We start from the raw sequence: 17,180 nt of genomic DNA, 5'->3' as shown, positions 1-17,180 counted from the left end.
CTGTTCCCCATCTCCTTCTCTCTGTACAAACTGACTTCTTCTTCAGCACTCTGCCATCTTGGCTGCTTCTCCTCTCCTCCACATGGTCTTTCTCTGCTCTCCTCTGCATGGGCTCCTGTGCCCCATTTTAGAGTGTAGAAATCAAAACCTTTAATCCAATATACAAACAAGGAAGTCTCTGATACAAAGTCACTTATCTGAGGCATAATGAGATTCCTCATGAGAGTGCACCACCCCACATCATGCAACAGTCAAGAAGTGGGGAAAAGCTTAGTCTTAAAACTAAGCCTTAGGCTATAACGTCGGTGCCTGCTTACAGCCTGTCCCCCACACCCAATGCAAACTATAAGCAAGCAAACATATGTATCATATTTACAAACTTATTTGACCAACACCCCCAAAAAACCATTACCCTTGTATGCAATTCAAAGCACTCCCCTGCAAGAGAATCTATCTGTCTTGGGCTTCAACCTCTACCTGGCCCCCCAGCTCTGCTGCAAGCAGCCTACCCCACAGCTATTGCTGTTGCTGGGGGCCCTTGGTAGGAGTTCTTCATGGGTAGGAGTCAGAGCAACAGCTCACTTGAAACCCATCATCTCCCTGCTCTGCTGAAAGCTGGCCAAACAGGCTGCCCACAGCTCAGCCCTCCTCAGCTGCTGCTGGCTCCAGCCCCCAGCGCCAGGGGAAGCTCTACTACTTACAGATGAGGCAGGGATGATTCAAGCACCCCTAGTCTCCAGGAGTGATTCTCTTGGGGCACCCCTTGTCTTTGCAGAGGGCGACTGCCCCCCACCCCCTGACCATAACTCCGCTGAAATGTTATGCTTCATCCTCTGGACAGCATTGTGGTAGCTGGTGGTGTTGGAAAGGCCAGATCTGTGCCTCTCAGCGAGTCCCAAGCTGGGGTGTTTTCCTCCAGACAGCAGCTTCTGACCTCAGAATGTGAGCTAATCAGGCAAGAACTGAAACCATAGCTAATCACCCAGCCTCTTGTCTCCCTGCAGTAGCAGGCCTTTACTATGCCAAGAAATTCTCGCCTAGGAAGAGGAAGTTGCAAATAATTTAATTGCTGATTTCAGAAACTTCTGAAAATCCATTTATCCAAACATTAGATTATTCAACTAGCTCTCCCCGCGGTAACAGCCTGCAGCTGAGAACAATAGCTTGCTCCGCTGGGCTTTTCAGAGGGCTCTTTATTCATCAAGGACATCTTCACAACCCTCCCTGGCAATATTTACTTATCCCCTAAAAGGTTTGCTCCATTCCAATCACATCTCCTCATTAAAAGACCTGCCTTAAACCAGACCCAGAAAAACCTAATTAGGAATACCCCCACCCTTAATTTTACCCTTCCAAGAAGCTTCTAAGGGCTCTGTTAAGGTTGCGGTCTCCCTTACTGTGACAATCTTGGCTTTACTTGACCAACAAGCCATCTTGGTGGTCTTATAAGGGAGTGGGAGCACACAGTGCTCTAGGGTCCTCGTTGTGAAATCTAAACCAATATCCTCTTCTGTCCCTATGTTAAACCACACTCCAAGCCAACATGCCTTCCTGTCCCCATGACAAACAGTTCTGGGACCAGGAATCCTTTCCCATTCCATTGTCAAACTGGGAACAGAGCAGAGCAAACTAACTTCTAATGCCAGGACATACTTGTTCCTGGATGGTAAGACTGTGTCCCAACACTTTGTGGGTCCTGATTGCATGGCTCTGTCCAAGCCTGGCCTAGGCTGTGTCCACCAATCCAATGCGATGTCATGACCTCTGTCTGACCTTGAGGTCCCACCTTGAAATTGTCACCACCTCTAAAGATCTGTGCATTTCTTCTAGCTTTCTTTGTTGAGGTGATGTTCCTCATTGCAGTGACTACAGTAAACTTAGTTTTGCCTGATCAACAGGTTTTTCTGGTGATCATTTTGGGTAGTCTATAGCCAACAGCTACAACTGGTGTTGGTCAAATAAGTTTGTAAATATGATATATATGTTTGCTTGCTTATAGTTTGCATTGGGTGTAGGGGACAGGCTGTAAGCAGGCAGGGTTGTTATACCCTAAGGCTTAGCTTTAAGACTAAGCCTTTCCCACTCTAAGTGACTTTGTATCAGAGACTTCCTTGTTTGTATATTGGATTAAAGGTTTTTACTTCTACACTATGAAGTGGGGCAGACTGGGAGCTTGCTCCCTCTTGGTTCCTGAGATTAGCATTAGAGAGGAGAGCAGAGAAAGGCCACGTGGAGGAGGCCAGGAGAACCAGCCAAGATGGCAGAGTGCTGAAGAAGAAGCCAGTTAGTGCAGAGTTTGTGCAGAGAGAAGGAGATGGGGAACAGAGGTGAATAAGTCTGGTGAGGTAGACACCTTTGATTCTAGGAAACTCGGATGAGTCAATGGCCTTAGGAGCCCTGAATGGAAAGGGAAGTGTTTTCCCACTGTGTGTTTTTACTTGCCCGCCAGGATTAAAGATGATGGCCCACCAGTTCTTGGCTCCATTGTTTCATTACCATCTGTCCGAATCTAATGTGAACCTGCATGGGCCAGGCGGCTGTGATGGTGGCCGTGGCTACTGGCTTTACAATTGGGAAAACGAGAGATCTCCCTTTATCACCTCTTGTGGCTCTGGTTGTTGCACACAGGTGGAGAGAAAACACACGCACATATCCTCAATGCAGGTTGTGTTGGGTTGCCACGGATGCAAAAGAGTGTCCAAAGCCAGATGGACACACTGGGCAGGGGCACATGCAACCTCCTACCTCCCAACATGTCTCATCCAAGCAAAGCCCCCGAGCCTGGGGAAGAACTCATTTCTATCATTTCTTTTCTTTTAGTTTTTTTTTATTCTGATTTTTTGCAATTTTTAATTTATTGTATTGACATGGTTTCAAGTGTCCCATTCAATATAACACCCTCAATCCCCTGCATCGCACACCCCATACCACATGCAAAGTCTCTTTCCATTCCCAATTCACCCCCTTTCTCCCCCCACTCCGTCGCCCCTTTGCCTCTGGGACTTGCTACCCTGTTATCTGTACCTATATATTATTTTTTTAAATTAATTTTAATGGGGTGACATTGATAAATCAGGGTACATATGTTCAGAGAAAACATCTCTAGGTTATTTTGACATTTGATTATGCTGCATTCTCATCACCCAAAATCCAATTGTCTTCTCATTTCTATTTCTTCCTCTTCCTCTTCCTCCTCCTCCTCCTTCTTCTTCTTTTATGTGAGAAGAGGGGAGACAGAGAGACAGACTCCCACATGCACGCTGACCAGTATCTAGCTGGCAACCCCACCTCGGGCCATGCTCACGTACAGAACTATTTTTAGTGCCCAAGGCCAGATGCTAGGACCAACTGAGCCATCCTCAGCACCCGGGGCCATGCTCAAATTAAGTGAGCCACTGCCTTCAGGATGGGAATGAAGAGAAAAGAAGGAGAGGGAGGGAGAGAGAAGCAGATGGTTGCTTCTCCTTTGTGCCCTGACCAGAAATCCAATCCAGGACAACCATATGCCAGGTCAGTGGTCCACTGAGCCACTGGCCAGAGCCTCATTTCTTCTTATTCATGAAGATCTCTGAGTTCCCCACCTTGCATGAATGCTTCTAGGAAAGGCTAGAATGAGTTTTTTTCAACTCAAGCCATGGGTTGTGCCTGTCACATTGCAGGGCCTCTGGCCCTTTAGAGGCCCTAGTGCTGACTGGCAATTTCATTTCATGTGATTTTTATTTGAAAAAAAAAAATTGTTGTCTACTTTTTTTGAGACAAATTTAGAGATTCAAAGAGAGTGGTTCATTTAGTCTGGAATTTCAAAAATATTGGCATAAAGTTATGCCTGACCAGGCGTTGGCACAGTGGATGGAGCGTTGGACTGGGATGTGGAGGACCCAGGTTCGAGACCCCGAGGTTGCCGGCTTGGGCGCGGGCTCATCTGGTTTGAGCAAAAGCTCACCAAGGTCGCTGGCTCGAGCAGGGGGTTACTCGGTCTGCTGAAGGCCCACGGTCAGGGCACATATGAGAAGGCAGTCAATGAACGGCTGCGGTGTCGCAGCAAAAAACTGGTGATTGATGCTTCTCGTCTCTCTCTGTTCATGTCTGTCTGTCCCTATCTATCCCTCTCTCTCTAAAAAAAAAAAAATTGTCATAAAGTTATATATAGCATTCAGTTGTTTTCATTTTTTTACAGAGACAGAGAGAGAGTCAGAGAGAGGGATAGACAGGGACAGACAGACAGGAAGGGAGAGAGATGAGACTCATCAATCATCAGTTTTTCATTGCGACACCTTAGTTGTTCATTGATTGCTTTCTCAGATGTGCCTTGACCATGGGCCTTCAGCAGACCGAGTAACCCCTTGCTCGAGCCAGCGACCTTGGGTCCAAGCTGGTGAGCTTTGCTCAAACCAGATGAGCCCGCGCTCAAGCTGGCGACCTCGGGGTCTTGAACCTGGGTTCTCCACATCCCAGTCCGACACTCTATCCACTGCGCTACCACCCAGTTAGGCAGTTGTTTTCATTAAAAAAAAAAAAAGATTTTATTGACTGATTTTACAGCGTGAGGAGGACAAAGTGTAGCTACTTCACTCTAGCTGTTCATTGGTTGCTTGTCATATGTGCCTTGACCAGGCAAGCCCAGGGTTTAAAACAGGGCTCAGTTTCCTCAGTGCTCCAGGTGGTTGATCCACTGTACCACCACAGGCCAGGCAGTAATTTTTATTTTAATTTCCTTCTTAGCCCACACTTTATTTAGAAGGGAGTTTTTTAAATTTCCTGTTGGACATTTTGCAGGGAGGAGGTGTTATCTTTTTCTAATTCATCATCATTTCTTTGTGTTGTAGTCAGTGGTGGGTCTGATTTCCACTTATTGGAACAGCTTGACATTTTCTTTCTTTTAAAAAAATTAATTGATTTTAGAGAGAGAGGAAGGGATATAGAGAGAAAGAGACAGGAACCCTTTTCCTGTGTGTGCCCTGACCGGGATTGAACTGGCAATTCTGTGCTTTGGGCTTATGCTTCAACCAATTGAGCTATCTGGTCTGGTCACTTGACATTTCCTCTGTAGCCCCCAGCACAATATTTCCCTGAAAATTTTGTGTGTATCTGAAAAGACTGAGTATCCTCTATTTGTTAGGCACAGTTCTCTGTGTAAACCTTTCATATTAATGTTGGTTTTTTGCATAAAATATTTAAACATTAAAAGATAAACTCATACCACCTGACCTGTGGTGGCGCAGTGGATAAAGCGTCGACCTGGAAATGCTGAGGTCGCCGGTTCGAAATCCTGGGCTTGCCTGATCAAGGCACATATGGGAATTGATGCTTCCAGATCCTCCCCCTTTCTCTCTCTCTGTCTCTCTCTCTCCTCTCCTTCTCTGTCTCTCTCCTCTCTAAAAATGAATAAATAAAATAAAATAAAATAAAATAATAAACTCATACCATAAGAAAACATGAGTGGATTTTAAAAATGATCTTAGGCCCTGGCTGGTTGACTAAGTAGATAGAGCATTGTTGGCATTGCATATGGACGTCCCAGGTTTGATTCCTGATCAGGGCACACAGGAAAAGTGACCATCTGCTTCTCTCCTTCTCCCTCTCCACGTTCTCTATCTCTTCCCCTCCTGCAGTCAGTGGCTCAGTAGGCTCAAGTGTTGGCCCCAGGGGGGGCTGAAGATAGTTCTGTTGGTTCGAGCATATCAGCTTCAGGCACTAAAAATAGCTCGGTTGATTCAAACATCAGCCCTAAATGGGGGTTGCCAAGTAGATCCTGGTGGAGTGCATGCGGGAGTCTATATCACTCTTTTCCCTCCTGTCACTTAAAAAAAAAAGTTCTTGAAGTGGGGAAACATTTTTTAAGCCTGATATTGCAAACCAGAAACTGTAAAGGAAGAGATTAGTAAATTTTTGCATGGAAAGTACCATGAACACAGTCAAAGACACTTTAAAAACCAGGAGAGAATATTTGTAACATATACAAAGAGAACTCTCCCAACCGATAAGAAAAAGACCCACCACTCAGTGGAAATCGGACCACAGATATGACTAGATAGCTCACATGAAAAGAAATTCAAACGGCCAATGTAGACAATAAGGGAATATCCAATCTCACTCATACTGAAAGAAATGCCAATAAAATGCAAGATATACTTTTTCACCAATAGATTTGTAAAAGTGAAACTTTTGCCAATACTGAGTGTTTTGGAGGCCACTTTGGTTTCTTCTATCAAAATGACCTAGTCATTCAAGTCTGGGGGGTGGGTCTTGCCTAAAGCTATCCTTGCTTATGTGAGCAAAATGCACTTGCAAGGATGCAGGATTGTTTATGATGACAAAAATACAAACAGGAAAACTGAAAACAAACTAACTGACCCTCCACAGAAGACAGGTTAAATAACTTGACAGTATATTCATGTAGTGTCTACTCTGCAGAAAAAAAGTAAAGTTCAACCTGACCAGGCAGTGGTGCAGTGGACAGTGTCAGCCTGGGATGCTGAGGACCCAGGTTTGAAACCCCAAGGTTGCCAGCTTGATTGAGCACAGGGCTCATTCGGCTTGAGTGCGGGCTCACTAACTTGAGTGCGCAATCCCCGGCTTAAGCGTGGGATCATAGACATGACCCCATAGTCGCTGGCTTGAAGCCCAAGGTCACTGGCTATAGCAAGGGGTCACTGGCTCGGCTGGAGCACCCCAGTCAATGCACGTATGAGAAGCAATCAATGAACAGCTAAGGTGCCTCAACTATGAGTTGATGCTTCTCATCTCTCTCCCTTCCTGTCTGTCTGTCCCTGTTTGTCTGTCTGTTTGTTTCTCTCAAAAAAAAAAAAAAAAAGAGCAAGGTTCATCTGTGTGCTAGGGAGCAGCCTTGGTGGCTATTGCTAGGCCAGGTAGCAAGGTGCAGGAAGGAGAATGGGGTCTGGGTCGTGGGAGGTGAATAGGGAAGCTGCTCTCAGGGAAGACAGTCCAGACTGGGAAAGTGAATGGGGTTTTTCTTACTCTGTACACTACACTTTGGTACTGTTTGGATTTCTTTGTAATGAGCAGGCATTTTTAAAAGAAAAAGTTTGTTCCTGGCCTGTGGTGGCACAGTGGATAGAGCATCGACATGGAATTGCTGAGGCCACCAGTTCAAAACCCTGGGCTGCCTGGTCAAGGCATATACAACAATCAGTGAACAACTAAAATGAAGCAACCATGAGTTGATACTTCTCACCTTCCATCCCTTTTTCTCCTCTCTCTGTAAAATCAATAAATAAAATCTTAAAAAAAAGAATTTAAAAGAAAAAGTTTGGTTGTTTTTTTTGTTTTTGTTTTTGTTTTTTTTTTACAGAGAGAGAGTCAGAGAGAGGGATAGACAGGGACAGACAGACAGGAACGGAGAGATGAGAAGCATCAATCATTAGTTTTTCATTGCGTGTTGCAACACCTTAATTGTTCATTGATTGCTTTCTCATACGTGCTTTGACCGCAGGCCTTCAGCAGACCGAGTAATCCCTTGCTCAAGCCAGCGACCTTGGGCTCAAGCTGGTGAGCTTTTGCTCAAACCAGATGAACCCGCGCTCAAGCTGGAAACCTCGGGGTCTCAAACCTGGGTCCTCCGCATCCCAGTCTGATGCTCTATCCACTGCCCCACCGCCTGGTCAGGCAAAAAGTTTGGTTTTTAGAAATTAGATTCCTGCCGGTCCTGTGGTGGCAAAGTGGATAAAGTGTTTACCTGGGATGCTGAGGTTGCCGGTTTGAGGCCCTGGGCTTACCCATTCAAACACATACGACAAGCAACCAATGAACAATGAAAGTGAAGCAATTATGAGTTGATCCTTCTTGCTCCCCACACCCTCCTCTCTCTCTAAAATCAATACATAAAATATTTTTAAAATAATAAAAATTGGATTCCGGCACTGGCCAGTTTACTCAGTGAATAGAGCGTCAGCCCAGAGTATGGAAGTCCCGAGTTCGATTCCCAGTCAGGGCACATAGGAGAAGCGACCATCTGCTTCTCTTCCCCTCCCTCTCCCCTTCTCTCTCTCTCTTTGTCTCTCACAGCCAGTGACTCTATTGGTTCAAGCGTTGGCACCAGACGCTGAGGACAGCTCGGTTGATTCGAGCATTGGCACCAGATGGGGGTTGGTGGGTGGATCTCAGTTGGGGTGCATGCGGGGTTGGTGGGTGGATCTCAGTTGGGGTGCATGCACGAGTCTCACGATCTCCTCCTCTCACTTAAAAAAAAAGGACTCTGAAAGCGTTCTGGCTAGGAAAACAAATATGGCCACATGGTGGCCGGGAATGGAAGTCCCTGTGATCCCAGGTTGGCTTCACTCCCAGCCTGCTTACTGGTTGCCTTAGAAACAGGCTAAGAGAGGGGGAGTTGGGTATCTGGGGTGGCCATTAAGACAGTGACTCAGCAGAAAAACCAACCCCAGAGAGCGGTCTTCATTCGCTGCTTCACCTGCTTTCATTCTACAGAAAAACAACAGGGAGGGGGGTTTCTGATGGTACATTTGTGATCTGCTGCGAGATAAAAATGAAGATGTAGGACAAGTTGACCCTCTCTTCTAATTTCTCAGTAGCTAAGCATCATTCCTCGGCCCTCTTGTCTCTAGGAGACCACTTAACTCTGCCAGCCTGTCCTTTGACTTTACTTAATGTGCAGCGAGATAAAAATAAAGATATAGGACAAGTTGACCCTCTCTTCTAATTTCTCAGTAGCTAAGCATCATTCCTCGGCCCTCTTGTCTCTAGGAGACCACTTAACTCTGCCGGCCTGTACTTTGACTTTACTTAATGTGCAGCGAGATAAAAATAAAGGTATAGGACAAGTTGACCCTCTCTTCTAATTTCTCAGTAGCTAAGCATCATTCCTCAGCCCTCTTGTCTCTAGGAGACCACTTAACTCTGCCGGCCTGTCCTTTAACTTTACTTAATGTGCAGCCTCCACTTGTGGTGCTCTATCGGGGGTAGTCAACCTTTTTATACCTCCCACCCACTTTTGTATCTCTGTTAGTAGTAAAATTTTCTAACCGCCTACCGGTTCCACAGTAAGGGTGATTTATAAAGTAGGGAAGTAACTTTACTTTATAAAATTTATAAAGCAGAGTTACAGCAAGTTAAAGCATATAATAATAATAATTACTTACCAAGTACTTTATGTCAGATTTTTGCTAAGTTTGGCAGAATAAATCTTTATAAAACAACTTACTATAGTTAAATCTATCTTTTTATTTATACTTTGGTTGCTCCGCTACTGCCCACCATGAAAGCTGGAATGCCCACTAGTAGGCGGTAGAGACCGGGTTGACTACCACTGATGTAGAGCAAGCCTCCTTTCACAAACCCTTCCTCAAGGTTGCTACAGCAACTGCTGGCCTAGAGACCAAAGGCGTGGCTCGGGAGATATTTATTTATTTATTTATTTAAAATATTTTATTTATTCATTTTAGAGAGGGTGGAGAGAGAGAGAGAGAGAGAAGGGCAGGACCAGGAAGCATCAACTCCCACATATGCTTTCACTGGGCAAGCCCACAGTTTTGAACCGTCAGGCTTTGTCCACTGTGCCACCACAGGTCAGGCTATTTTTTTTTAATTTTTTTAAAAGATTTTATTTATTCATTATAGAGAGGGAAGAGAGAGGGAGAGAGAGAAGAGGGGAGGAGCAGGAAGCATCAACTCCCATATGTGCCTTGACCAGGCAAGCCCAGGGTTTTGAACCGGCAACCTCAGCGTTTCCAGGTTGACGCTTTATCCACTGCGCCAGCACAGGTCAGGCTATTTTCTTATATTTAGAAATTAAATTTAATGGGATAACATGGATCAATAAGAGTACATATGTTTCAGGTTAGCATTTCTATAGCATTTGAACTGTTGATTACATTGTATACCCATCACCCAAAGTCAAATCATTTTCCATCAGCGTATATTTGTCCCTCTTTACTCCTCTCCCTCTGACTCCATGGTAACCACTTCACTTTTATCTATGTCCATGACTCTCAGTTCTATATCCCACCCATGTGTGAAGTCATACAGATTTTAGCTTTTCCTGATTTACTAATTTCACTCAGTATAATGTTCTCAAGGTCCATCCATGTTGTCATAAATGTCACTATGTCATTATTTCTTATGACTGAGTAGTATTCCATTGTATATATGTACCACATCTTCTTTATCCAATCTTCTATTGAAGGACACTTTGGTTGTTTCCGTGTCTTGGCCACTGTGAACAATGCTGCGATGAACATGGGGCTACATGTGTCTTTATGTACCATGTTTTCAAGTTTTTGGGGTAGATACCCAGTAGAGGGTCATATGATAGTTCTGTTCTTAACTTTCTGAGGAACCACTATACTTTCTTCTATAATGACTGTACCAGTTTAATTCCCACCAGCAGTGAATGAGGGTTCCCTTTTCTCCACAGCATCTCCAACACTTGTTCTTACCTGTCTTGTTTCTTGATAATAGTCAATCTAACAGGTGTGAGGTGGTATCTCATTGTAGTTTTGATTTGCATCTTTTCTTTTTTAAGCATAGGGTATTTTTTTTAACTTTTATTAATTTTTAGAGAGGAGAGAGAGAGAGAGAGAGAAAGGGGGGAGGAGCAGGAAGCATCAACTCCCAAATGTGCCTTGACCAGGCAAGCCCAGGGTTTTGAACCAGCGACCTCAGCATTCCAGGTTGACTATTTATCCACTGCGCCACCACAGGTCAGACATCTTTTCTTTTTTAATGAGAGAAAGAGAGAGGGAGGGAGGGAGGTAGAGAGATGATAAACATCAATTCTTCACTGCAGCACCTTAGTTGTTCAATGATTGCTTTGGTGAAGGATTTGCTCATGAACAGCTGCTTCCTCCAGCGGATGAGAGGGCTTCTCTGTATCCAAACGCCTTGCCCACCATGAAAGCTGGAATGCCCAGCTTTCGGGCATGCAGTCGGGCCCTGGTTCCAGTCTCGTGTGACATTAAAATGTGACTTAAAGGCCCTGGCCGGTTGGCTCAGCGGTAGAGCGTCGGCCTGGCGTGTGGGGGACCCGGGTTCGATTCCTGGCCAGGACACATAGGAGAAGCTCCCATTTGCTTCTCCATCCCCACCCCCCTCCTTCCTCTCTATCTCTCTCTTCCCCTCCCGCAGCCAAGGCTCCATTGGAGCAAAGATGGCCCGGACGCTGGGGATGGCTCCTTGGCCTCTGCCCCAGGCGCTAGAGTGGCTCTGGTCGCGGCAGAGCGACGCCCCAGAGGGGCAGAGCATCGCCCCCTGGTGGGCAGAGCATCGCCCCTGGTGGGTGTGCTGGGTGGATCCCGGTCGGGCGCGTGCGGGAGTCTGACTGTCTCTCCCCGTTTCCAGCTTCAGAAAAGAAGAATAAAAAATTAAAAAAAATTAAAAAAAAAATGTGACTTAAGAGCCCGTTCCTCGGTGGGATGTGGGGGAATTAGTTGTCTAATTGCCTTGACCGGGGGATTACAGCAGAGTGAGTGACCCCTTGCTCAAGCCAGCGGCCTTGGGTCCAAGCTGGTGAGATGTGCTCAAACCAGATGAGCCCGCGCTCAAACTGGCGACGTCAGGGTCTCGAACCTGAGTCCTCCGTGTCCCAGTCTGACGTTCTATCCACTGCCCCACTGCCTGGTTAGGCTGGATATTAACCCCTTTTCGGAGCTGTTGTTTGTGAATATCATCTTCCATTTGGTTGGCTTTGTGGAGATTTAAAAAAAAATTATTTTTTTTTTCTGAAGCTGGAAACGGGGAGAGACAGTCAGACAGACTCCCACATGCGCCCGACCGGGATCCACCCGGCACGCCCACCAGGGGCGACGCTCTGCCCCTCCAGGGCGTCGCTCTGCCGCGACCAGAGCCACTCTAGTGCCTGGGGCAGAGGCCAAGGAGCCATCCCCAGCCCCCGGGGCATCTTTTGCTCCAGTGGAGCCTTGGCTGCGGGAGGGGAAGAGAGAGACAGAGAGGAAGGAGAGGGGGAGGGTTGGAGAAGCAGATGGGCGCTTCTCCTGTGTGCCCTGGCCGGGAATCGAACCCGGGTCCCCCGCACGCCAGGCCGACGCTCTACCGCTGAGCCAACCGGCCAGGGCCGTGACTGCTGTATTCATGTTGACAGAACTGAGAAACCTAAGTGGCACGAGAGGAGGCTGGAGGGCAAGGCAGGTGTGGGGTACCCACAATAGGATGCTGCCAGCAGCCTCGACAGAGATGATGGTGGCCTGGGCTGGGCCCGGGGGCCATGAAGATGTTTTAAGGCAAATAGGAAATATATACAATTTGGAACAAGATAAAATGTGTTGGCTATTTGGTGTTAGGGGTATGAATGAAGGAATGGGAAGAGTCAAGAATAAGTTCTGGCCTGACCTGTGGTGGTGCAGTGGATAAAAACATTGACCTGGAACGCTGAGGTCACCAGTTTGAAACCCTGGGCTGCCTGGTCAAGGCATGCATGGGAGTTGATGTTTCCTGCTCCTCCACCCCTTCTCTCTCTCTCTCCTCTCTAAAATTAATAAATAAAACCTTTTAACTTCTGGAGACTTTTGATTCTGGCCATGATGGTATATCAGACAATCATTGAAAATGACTATACAAGTTGAAAAAACTGTGTTTTGTTTGTTTGTTTGTTTTTAGCGAGAGAGACAGAGATAGAAAGAGGCACAGACAGGAACAGACAGGCTGGATAGGAGAGAGATGAGAAGCATCAATTCATTGCGGCACCTTAGTTGTTCATTGATTGCTTTCTCATATGTGCCTTGACCGGGGGGCTCCAGCAGAGTGAGTGATCCCTTGCTCAAGCCAGTGACCTTGTGCTCAAGCTGGATGGGCCCGTGCTCAAGCTGGCAACCTCGGGGATTTGAACCTGTGTCCTCAGGCTGACACTCTATCTACTGTGCCACTGCTTGGTCAGGCAATAAATAAAATCTTAAAGAAAAATAAAGGAATAGAATACTGACACATATTACAACCTGGGTGAACCTTGAAATCATTATGCTAAGGGAAAGAAGTCAAACGCCAAAGATCACATTTAAATGATCCCATTTATATGAAATATTCAGTATAGGTAAAACCATAAAAACAGAAAATAAGTCTGACCAGGTAGTGGCGCAGTGGAAAGAGCGTCGAACTGGGTTGCGGAGGACCCAGGTTCGGGACTCCAAGGTCGTTGGCTTCAGCGTGGGTTCATCTGGTTTGAGCACAGCTCACCAGCTTGAGCCCAAGGTCACTGGCTTGAAGAAGGGGTCACTCGGTCTGCTGTAGCCCCCCCCCCCCGTCAAGGCACATATGAGAAAGCAATCAATGAGAAACTAAGGTGCCGCAACGAAGAATTGATGCTTCTCATCTCTCTCCCTGTCTGTACCTGTCTGTCCTTCTCTCTGACTCTCTCTGTCTCTGCTACAAAAAATAAAAAATAAAAAAATAAAAAGACAGAAAGTAAATTAGCAATTGCCTCAGGCTGGAAAGAGGACAGGGGAGGATGGGGAGTGACTGCTAATGGCACAGTGTTTCTTTTAGCCTTGATAAAAATGCTGTAAAGTAGGTTGTGATGATAGTTGCACAACTCTGTAAATATATGAAAAACCACTGAATTGCATGCTTTGAACAGATGGACTCTATGGTATGTGAATTATGTCTTAATATTGCTGTTAAAAATTCTAGCATATTTGCCCCAGCCCTCTTAATAAACGCATGAAAGAGACACTCATTTCTCTCAGGTTATAAAGGACAATCCTAATGTATTTGTTATTTAAAGTGTTACTCAACATATATTGACATCTATGCTGTGGAACCCACGGAAGGTTTGGATACTGTTTATAGAGGTAGTGTAGACCAGAAAACAGCTAAAGATGGCTCGTATTTGGTAATGTCTCTTGTAGTGATATTATCCTCTGGTTATTTTTTGTTGTTGTGTGGGGGGGTTGTTTTGCCTTTTTTTTTCTTTTTTGCTTTTAGAGAGAGGATAGAGAGAGAGAATGGGAGTTAGCAGGAAACATCAATTCATAGTAGTACTTGCTTCTTGTATGTGCCATGACTGGGAAAGCCCGGTGTTGCAAGCCAGTGACCTCAGCATTCCAGGTTGTCCCTTTATCCACTGTGCCACCACAGGTCAGGCTGGTTATTATTTTAACCCTATATTCTGCCAAAGAAATGAAGTCATTTGAGAAAGAAAAGAAGTGAGGGAGAGATCCAAGATGGAAGAACATGGAGAACACTAGACAGAGAATATGTGTAGGTAAATATAAGCAAAAACAGACTATTTAAAGCAGGGGTCCCCAAACTACAGCCCACGGGCCTTATGCGGCCCCCTGAGGCCATATAGCCACACTTCCGGAAGGGGCACCTCTTTCATTGGTGGTCAGTGAGAGGAGCATAGTTCCCATTGAAATACTGGTCAGTTGGTTGATTTAAATTTACTTGTTCTTTATTTTAAATATTATATTTGTTCCCGTTTTGGTTCTTTTGTTGTTGTTTTTAAAAAATTTTTTTTAAGACTTTATTCAATTTTCAGAGAGGAGAGAGGGAAAGAAGGAGAGAGAGAGAGAAGGGGGAGGAGCAGGAAGCATCAACTCCCATATGTGCCTTGACCAGGTAAGTCTGGGGTTTCGAACCAGTGACCTCAGTGTTCCAAATCTATGCTTTATCCCACTGCGCCACCACAGGTCAGGCCCGTTTTGTTTTGTTTTTTTACTTTAAAATAAGATATGTGCAGTGTGGATAGGGATTTGTTAATAGTTTTTTGTGTTTTTTTTACCAGGGGAGAGCGCGAACACAGTCCCCCACTACCACAAATTATGCAGTCGAGTTTCCCACATTTGTGGAAATCGCAGGGGTCAGCACATCCGGAGTGCAATGGATAAGCCTCGCCCTGGAAAAACCACCTTCATGATCATGGTATCTCCCCTGCCAGGTAAGTATTCATAGTTTTTTTTATAGTCCGGCACTCCAGCGGTCTGAGGGACAGTGAACTGGCCCCCTATGTAAAAAGTTTGGGGACCCCTGGTTTAAAGCAACACCAGTGATGTCCTTTGGGGTTTAAAATATATGAAAAGAACAGTGTCAAAGGCAAGGGAAAAGGGTCAGTGCTAGGATGCAGACCCAATTTTTAGGGTTGGTCTAGACTAGAGTAATAACACAAGTGGCCTCACCTAAAAGAGAAAGGAAGGGCTGAAGAGCAGATGGCACAGCAGACAACAAATCATAAGATGTGCTCTTTAACACGTGAGGAGGGGGTGGGGAGTTACTGTTTAATGAATGGGATGATGAAAAAGATTGGGATACAGATAGTGGTAATTGGAACATAACACTGTGAATGTAGCTAATGCCACTGAAATGCACACAAATACTAAATATTATACTAATATTATGTCATGTATATGTTACCACAGTAAACACACACACACACATACAGAGGCATTTCAACAAATACATTAAAATGTAAATGGATAAATAGTGATTGCCAGGCTGGATTATAGGGAAACCCCCCCAACAATATGCTGCTTAAAAGAGACACTATATACATTTTGACACATTATCTATTTTATAAGAGCTTTATTGAGGTAGAATTGGCATAAAATAAACTGCACATATTTAAAGTCTACATTTTGAAAGTTCTATCTGTGAAACCACCACAATTGAAAGAATGAGCATATCCATCACCCGCGAATGTTTCCTTGTGTCTCCTGTGACCCCTTCCTCCAGCCCACCTCTCCCCACCCACCCTTGGGCAGGCACTGATCAGTTTTCTGTAATGAGAGATGTTTGCATTTCCTAGAGTTGTACATAAATAGAGTCATACAGCTCGCATGCTTTTTTTGTCTGGCTCCTATCAGTCAGTGTAGTTATTTTGAGTCCAATAGTTTTTTTTTGTTGTTTGTTTGTTTGTTTTGAGAGAGAGAAAATGACAGAGACAGAGACAGAGAGGAAGGGAGAGAAATGAGAAGCATCAACTCATAGTGGTAGCACTTTAGTTGTTCACTGATTGCTTTCTTATATGTGCCTTGACTGGGGGGCTCCCGCCAAGCCAATGACCCCTTGCTCAAGCCAGCGACCTTGGGCTAAAGCCAGTGACCTTGGGTCATGTTGATGATCCTGCACTCAAGACAGTGACCTCAGGTTTCAAATCTAGGACCTCAGTATCCCAAGTCAACGCTCCATCCACTGTGCCACTGCTGGTCAGGCCATTAATTGTTGTCTTTTTTAATTGCTAAGTAGTCTTTCGTGTGTGAACATACAATTTCTTTATTCAGTCACCCAATGGTAATTTGGGTTGTTTGCATTGTCTGGCTATTGTGAATAGAGCTACAGTGAATATTTGTGTACAAGTCCTTGTGTGGAAGTATGAATTCATTTCTCTTGGGTAAATCCTAAGAGTGGAACAGTTGTATCACAGTATAAAGGGATGGCATATTTTTAAATTTTTTTATTTATTGATTTGCAAAAGAGAGAGAAAAACATCAATTTCTTGTTCTACTTATTTATGCATTCATTGGTAGATTCTGGTATATGCCCAGACTGGGGATCAAACCCACAACCTTAGTGTATCAGGATGGTGCTCTAACCAACTGAGCTACCAGGCCAGGCAATTTCTAATACTTATATGTTGGTTCTATGTTACATCATGCTTAAAGAGTCATTGTGGCATTTAATTTTTATCATTTTGCGGTGCCATTATTTGTCTAATTTATTTATGTTTTTCAATTAAATTTGTGTGGTATTTTCTTTTTTTATATATATATATTTTTCTGAAGTTGGAAACGGGGAGGCAGTAAGACAGACTCCCGCATGCGCCCGACCGGGATCTTCCCAGTATGCCCACCAGGGGGCAATGCTCTGCCCATCTGGGGCGTTGCTCTGTTGTGACCAGAGCCATTCTAGCACCTGAGGCAGAGGCCACAGAGCCTTCCTCAGCTCCCAGGCCAACTTTGCTCCAATGGAGCCCCGGCTGCGGGAGGGGAAGAGAGAGATAGAGAGGAAGGAGAGGGGGAGGGGTGGAGAAGCAGATGGGCGCTTCTTCTGTGTGCCCTGGCCGGGAATCGAACCCAGGACTCCTGCACGCCAGGCCGACGCTCTACCACTGAGGCCACCGGCCAGGGCCTTGTCTGGTATTTCTATTATCAACTGATATATCTTTGTTTGCCTCTCTCAAATTGCCTTTACTTGTTATTTTAGAGCGATGTTGCTATGATTGCACTTCTTTCTATGTTTTTTTTTTAAATTCAATATGA

At 45.2% G+C, this 17,180-nt stretch overlaps 1 non-coding gene across 1 annotated transcript; it reads right to left on the bottom strand.

Moving 5' to 3' along the window:
* Positions 1 to 14,707: 14,707 nt before the first annotated feature.
* LOC136317882 (U1 spliceosomal RNA) lies at positions 14,708 to 14,871 on the bottom strand. The gene has a single exon (XR_010727900.1). It is a non-coding gene; the product is annotated as a U1 spliceosomal RNA (small nuclear RNA).
* Between the last annotated feature and the right edge of the window lie 2,309 nt (positions 14,872 to 17,180).

The sequence above is a fragment of the Saccopteryx bilineata genome, chromosome X (assembly GCF_036850765.1).
Source record: "Saccopteryx bilineata isolate mSacBil1 chromosome X, mSacBil1_pri_phased_curated, whole genome shotgun sequence".
NCBI classification, from domain to species: domain Eukaryota; kingdom Metazoa; phylum Chordata; class Mammalia; order Chiroptera; family Emballonuridae; genus Saccopteryx; species Saccopteryx bilineata.
This window is presented reverse-complemented; position numbering and strand designations above follow the sequence as displayed.